Source organism: Punica granatum, chromosome 8, assembly GCF_007655135.1.
Source record: "Punica granatum isolate Tunisia-2019 chromosome 8, ASM765513v2, whole genome shotgun sequence".
Lineage (NCBI taxonomy): Eukaryota > Viridiplantae > Streptophyta > Magnoliopsida > Myrtales > Lythraceae > Punica > Punica granatum.
Window position 1 is genome coordinate 9,024,778 of NC_045134.1, and position 6,894 is coordinate 9,031,671.

At 35.8% G+C, this 6,894-nt stretch overlaps 1 long non-coding RNA gene across 6 annotated transcripts; it reads left to right on the forward strand.

Moving 5' to 3' along the window:
* Positions 1 to 1,934: 1,934 nt before the first annotated feature.
* Positions 1,935 to 6,155, forward strand: LOC116188612. 6 transcript variants are annotated; one of them, XR_004152274.1, is made up of 7 exons: positions 1,940 to 2,433; positions 2,639 to 2,954; positions 3,684 to 3,729; positions 3,918 to 4,128; positions 4,371 to 4,911; positions 5,228 to 5,397; positions 5,806 to 6,155. It is a non-coding gene; the product is annotated as an uncharacterized LOC116188612 (long non-coding RNA). The 6 variants fall into 6 exon arrangements; XR_004152273.1 differs by having other exon boundaries at positions 1,935 to 2,433; positions 2,639 to 4,128; positions 4,371 to 4,516; positions 4,601 to 4,911; XR_004152272.1 differs by having other exon boundaries at positions 1,936 to 2,433; positions 2,639 to 3,729.
* The last annotated feature ends 739 nt before the right edge of the window (positions 6,156 to 6,894 follow it).

Here is a 6,894-nt window from a genome sequence, read left to right on the forward strand (position 1 = left end):
AAAACCGAATGAATTATGTCAAGGATATCAACAAATTATCGACTAAGTAAAACGATATCTTTACTTGAACATCAACTAAACCAAAAGAGTATTATGATTGAGAAGCCAATTTGGAATTGGATTAAAGGTCCTATTGAAAAATCGAAGTTAATATTATAGGATCAATTTCAAATATATAAAAAAAAATATTCAACAAAAGTGAAGTTAAAAAAAATGGAGTAGAGAATGCAAAAACTTACTCTCACATGTAAATCTTTGGAAAAGCTATAACAACTGGTAAGAAAGAAAGAGCAAATCTAAGAAAAGTGAGGAGAAGTCTTCTTCATTGTGATATATATAAGGTCTTATATATGATTATTTCAATGAGGACATGACGACTTAAAATATATTTTTGCGTATTATAAGCAAGGAAATCATAATTGAGAATATAATATATACTAACATAAAATGAAAGAGTATCATAAGTAATCGTAAATGTAATCCCATCACTTATTCCCCTAACAATATGTATTTATTACTGGCATTTTTATTGAAAAAAATATATTTATAAAATTTTCATTTTGAAATTGCCTTATATATGGGTACATGGATACATGCAAATATAAAATTTACATAATTAAGCTGATAAAAATATATTATGAATATATTTAATAAATATTTTTAAAATTTTCAAATATGATGTAATTAAAAGGAAATAAGAATGGCTATACGAGAAAAAAAAGTGCAACATTGTTACTCATATCGATTGGACAGAGCTGATCAACTATCATATGGCTCTTTGCATCGGCAGTTAATATTGGATGGTGCTTGAATCTGTAGTTATTAATGGTATGAAATCCACCTTCACAAAAAAATGGTCGGAATAAATCGATCTGATACTTTTTTACGCTTGCATGAATTAATGAATCCTAATTTCATTAGAAGTAATAATTTAATAAATAATCAATTTTTGTATTAAAATATAATATGTTTAATATGTTCAAGATAACTATAAATTCAAGATAACTATATATTCAAGATAACTACATAAAAAAGATAAATTAATTAAAAAATCAGTTATGTCACACGAGAGTATGAATTTAGTCTTTCTTAGGCACACACTCGATCAAGTTTAATGGGAAGGAGAGGTAATGTGTTGCTCACGTGCATTGTTCTTCTTTAAAAAATCCACGTATTATGTTCGATTGCTGATTCTTTGTGGGATATATTATCTATACTATATAAAAGTATGAGCACTTCGAAGATGTTTCTCCAATTTTAATATTTTCGAAAATACCCTTATACTCTCGTGACTTTTTCCCATACACTTATGGCTCATGACTTTTGATCGTATCCTTGGTAATATATTTGTGTTCGGTCTCTGTACTCATTATGAATTCTCTCCAACTGTAGTCTGACGTCCCTTTTGAAAGACCCTTTTAAAGGATTTATCCTTCATTGTAGGTACATCTGCTCTATATTCCTGAAACGGTTATATTGGTGCTTCATTTTTGGAACTGGTTGTGTGTCCATGATCTTGGTATGACTTAAGCAAGGAATTGGATCTTCACTTAAAAAACGGTGGGGTGTCGGATACTTTTGAATTTCCATTTCTGCCCCCGTCTTCTACTCGTTCCTTCACCGGCCGCTGCATGTCTCTTTGCCTATTCGCCCACTAGTCACTCCACCCGTCGCGCCCTATCGCTCGCCTTCCAGTTCCTAAGGTTGCGTTTGGTTTCATAGTAGAATTTTAAAATTAAATTTTGATTTTGATTTTGAGTGGTATAAATGGGGTTCACTTTTGACTTTGTATGTGTTATGTTATTTTGTTGTGGAAAAAAGTGGTATAAATGGGACTCACTCTTTGACTTTATATGAGTTATTTTATTTTATAGTGGGTAGAGTTAAGTTAGAATTGTGATTTTAAAATATTATCTTGAAACCAAACAGGCCCTAAGTTTTTGCCTTCTACCATGTGCAACCACTCCACCAACAGTCCTCGCCTTCGCCATCCCCATCCCCATGGCATCGCCCTCCTGCTGCCGCCTGTTGGTGCTCGGCCCGCGCCATCCCCAGTAGCCCAAACTATCGGCCAGCGGCAAAGTGCTGCAGATGGATGCCTCTGCCTTCCCAACCGACGCACTTCTGCCTTTTCGCTAAGTCTTCCATCCCCTGCTGCTCTGCCTTTTATAAACCGTCTCATTCCCATCGCTCCCCATTGTTCACTCCCTTTCTCTGCGCCCGCCTCCAAATTGCTTGCTCCAACGGCTGATCATCCCGAGTTCACCCAATAAGAGCACACACACCTTACTCAGTTCATGGTCTTCTATTCCTTCTATCGTTTCTTCTTCATTTCTTGTTGGCTATTCCGCCTCCAAACTGCTCGCTGAAATGCGTCATCCAATCATCTCGCTCTCCCCGGGAGCTGGCTTGTCTGAGCTTCATGCCAAACAGGTGAGATTCGCCTCCAATCTATCGCACTGTACTGCCGTATTTGTTCCTCGAATGGCATTAGCCATCCCTTCCGTTGCCCAAGATTTGTGGATTAGCCTTTGCTGTAATTTCACAATCCTTTTGCTTCGGTCTTACTTCCCTGTTCAGTTTAGATGAGGCAATAACTTCACATATCTTCTTCTTTTATACGTGTCAATTTTTCCAGCACAAATGAGCATTGGCCCGTTGAAAGCCTCGAAGAAAATACACCGGCAGGATGAGATTTGATCAGTTTTATATTTTCTATGGACAGCTAACAATGGTAGAAATAGATTCGGTCAGACCTTATATATTTTTAAATGGTCTTATCTGCGCGATCTGCATATCGAACGGGCAATCTACCTTAGACTGATAATTCTGTTGATCGAGTGGAGGGGCGCCATTCTCTGTATACTTTATGGAAAATCCTCTTTATAAGGGATCCTCTGACTCAAGACCACTCAATCGACTACTGGCCACCCAGACACTTGACATGTGCTATGGTTAGTTCCATGAATTCAAAGTACATTCAGAGTCAGAATTTGCTTATTCTGATGTTCTTGATGTTGCCTTTTCATTTACTTAATAGTGATTACCTGTAGATTTAATATTTCGTGCATTTTAGAACCACTATACTTTGCTCTAATGATGTGCATACCAAGTTTTAACTACCGTAATCTCACTCTTTTTAAAAAGTTGAATTGATTGAATGATTAGTGCCTTTCTTTTGCTTTATTGATGGTGTGTTCATTCATGCTTTATTGATATATTATAGCTGAACCTAATAATTTTTGTCTCTCTTGATCACCGCCGTATTTGAAGACATTCCACTCTTTTTCTTGAAGTCTCATCATGCATTATTATTGGTTTCACTAGCGTGTGCTCTTCAATTTTAATTGTGATTATGATTATTGCATTTATATTGTTTTCTACCCTCTGCTTCTATAAATGTAATATGAAGCTCTTGAGCATCTACGTACCATATAATTGAAATTAATGACTTCTTGTGGGTGATCTAACTGCATTCCCTTGATACTTTGGGTCATATGTAGAATTTTCTTGTGGCTAAAAGGCATTCTTCTTGTCTCTTTCTTTCCTTTTTTTTTCCCCTAAATAAATTATGGTAAAGGTGGAACAGCCATCTGGTGTGCAAAAAGCAATATTATTTCATAGTAAGAGCTTAGGAGTCCAGGTCTGTCTATATACTGTCATTCAATCAAGTTGAATTGCAGGTCCTGTTCTACATGTGACAGTATGTTACATGCTACCCTATTCCAGGTCTGTCTGTCTATCTCTTTCTCTCTCTCTCTCTCTGTGTCTCTCTATTGCATCAACTTCAGTTATTTTACTCTCATACTTGGAATGGATTTGGCATCATGAATGATGATTTTCCAACGATTGCACCAGCTTTTCGAAGAGCTTCTCCTATTTGTGCGTACCTAATATCCACGACAACTTGTTTGCAGTTGCAGCTGTTTGCAATTCAATGGTTACAAGTCTCGAAGGCCAGGTGTATTTGCAGTTTGAAGATAACACCCATTATCTGCCTACCGTAATTCATTTGAAAGGCTTCAGATGCCTACTCACTCTCAACGGCTGAGGGTGTGGCTCCAAATTCCTATCTAGATCTGACATCATGAACTTGAAGGACAAGCTGCACAAGAAGCCCTCAGTGAGGTCACAATTTCTTCCCTTCTCTCATATTTGAAAGATTAAATTAGGTCCATAATATATGTACGGAACCTGTACAGTAACTATCTTCCTTTCTTCTATATTAGAAAGATTCAATTAGGTCCAAATTAGATATAGGGAAATTGTACAATCACTACTTATTTTCCCCGAAACAAGGAATTTTGGCCTCTGCATATATTGACAACCTTTGCTAAATTTAACACAAATAAACATATATATGAAAGCAGGAAAGTGAACGTCCTGTATGTATCCAAGAAATATGGGAGGAAGTACTGGTTGCTGCATGCAATCACCATAGGGCACTCATGCTATGGGAATTGGGCGTATGAGTTCAATGCTGGCAAGCACACTCTCAGAGCGGATTCGTGGGATGGTAATGGTTATACTCGCTTCAATGCCTTAATCCACCCCTGCAATATGCTCCTCACACTCAGAGATATATTTCCTTCATGCTAAGCTCATAAGAGAGTTGGATGTGCAAGAATTCTCCACCAAGACTCCTGCAATCGGTGGCTCAAATGTACCATGTCCTTGGACCAAGGCCTGATGCCGAATGCTCAGAACAAGCTATGGTGAAGGTGCTGCACGGTAGCATCCAGGGCAGGTCATCGGGTGACATGGCATTCTCTTAAAGTTGCTGTGGACAACTCAGCCTCTTTAGAGCTCCTTCATTATCTTCTCAAAAAACTTGGGTGAGAATATACTGCCCGACATGAATCTGGTGGTCCAAACTCATTTAAATCCAATTTCTGCTGTTGCTGAGTTCGGGTATGTATAAACTTTATTTAAACTGTGGATCTATTTCTTTTTTTCTTTTTTTGCTCTGTGCCAAACAGTTACCTATGTTCTTAATTATCCCATTGAATTTATTTCTGTAAGCATTAATTGTTCTTTTTCAAAGGTTGAATATCATGATAAGGTTTTTCTCCTTTGGTTATGACTGTGTTATCTATTTGTCGCTTATGCATTTATAGTATTCCCTGCCTTCTGATTCTATTGATATAATATGAAGCTCTTGAGCATTTACTTTGTTTAAAACCACCATTAGGATTGAAACTACTACTTCTTCTTCTGGGTGATCTAGGTACGATCCTTCGAATAAATTAACTCGATTCTGGGATGGAAGGAGATGGAGGGAAAATGGTGATTTAACAGTGATGGTGTCTTTGGAATTGGCCCCAGAGTTTTCCCTAAGCAGTCCTCACATTGCAAAGACCTCAAATCTTTCTGGGTTGTTCACTCCAAAGTATCTGGGTAATTTAGTACAGGATTTTATATCATTATATGAAGGGTCTATTCTTAAGTTTGCTCAAGGGAAATTTAATTATTTAACATACTTTAAGTTATTTTACGTTACGTCAAAATGCGGCTGGATCAAGTTTCCATTTTCTTTGAGAATGAAAAAGAAACTACCATACACAGGGATTTTCCTAGAGAAACTGGGATTGTATGTTAAGAGAATTTTTTATATCTATCGTTGCCCAAGTTTCCTGGGGACTCTCTCAGTAAATGCAACGATTTTTAGAGCTGCTCTAGAAAACTTCGTGAAGATCATGATGTCACATCTCCTTCTCCCGTCTCTCCAGTATTCTAGAAAATGTTATATCTATCAGTAATTTGTGTAGGAGTAATGCAATTTTTTCCCTGCTTTTTTATTGGCAGGAGAAATCGAGATGGCTAAATGTAAACTTGATGAACGAAGACCAAAATGGGCCAGCCTTGTGATTATGATACTCCCGTTGATCGATTTGTTTCGCAGTACCAAGAGAGATGATTGATACTCCGATCGACTTGCTTTGCTTCTCTGCTTTCGTACTCCTATCATCAAAGAGACAGTCTGCCTGTGCCTTCTCTCTTAGCTCAGTGAATCTAAATGAAATCATTTTCATGTACGTTATTAGTTAAATAGCCAAGAACAATTGATTATTCAACTTGCCTCATGTTTGGTTCGCTGGGATGTTATTGATGATGAATTGAATAGGCAAAGATAATGATTGAGAAGAAATCAAAATGAAATGCTGTGAAGATTTTATCGATTGATTGGAGAGGATAGAACTGAGACTAAGAATTCTGGTTCAATGAAATAAATGAGGAATATAGTTAAAAATATTGAAAGGCAGTACAAATTTATAAAACACGTTAAAAAACATAAAAAAAGGAAGAAGATTGTTCCCTCTCTTGCTCATGATGCTTTTGAGCGTTGTCATTGAAATACGATGTTATAAATAATTTACAGACTATTGTAATTGATTCCTCATACATATGTACAAATTTAATCTTGAAACTAACTCTCTGATCATAAATCTTAAAATTCTCTATTCAGCACCTCCAATGAAAGTCTCTCCTAAATGCACATGATTTTTTAAGGAAAAAGAGTGATTAATTTGAACGATTTCTTATATTTTTTGGATTGCATGTAAATAAAGTGTTATATACTCGAATTTTCTTAATTATATTTACTGATAACATAATTAGTTTTATATGACTAATTGTAACATTGGTTTGTCAATAAGATATATTAGTTTTACTTTAATACATGTGCCCCTTGATGATGCAACAAAAAAAACACCCTAGGCACGTACAACGCACGCGTTGTTCCACTAATGTATATAAAGATCAAGAATCAAAACTGCATATTTTCGTATAATTTAAATGATATTTATATAATTTTTTATAATATATAAACTTTAATATATATTTATATATATGTAACGGCAAATATAATCTATAAACTATATATTATATAAATAC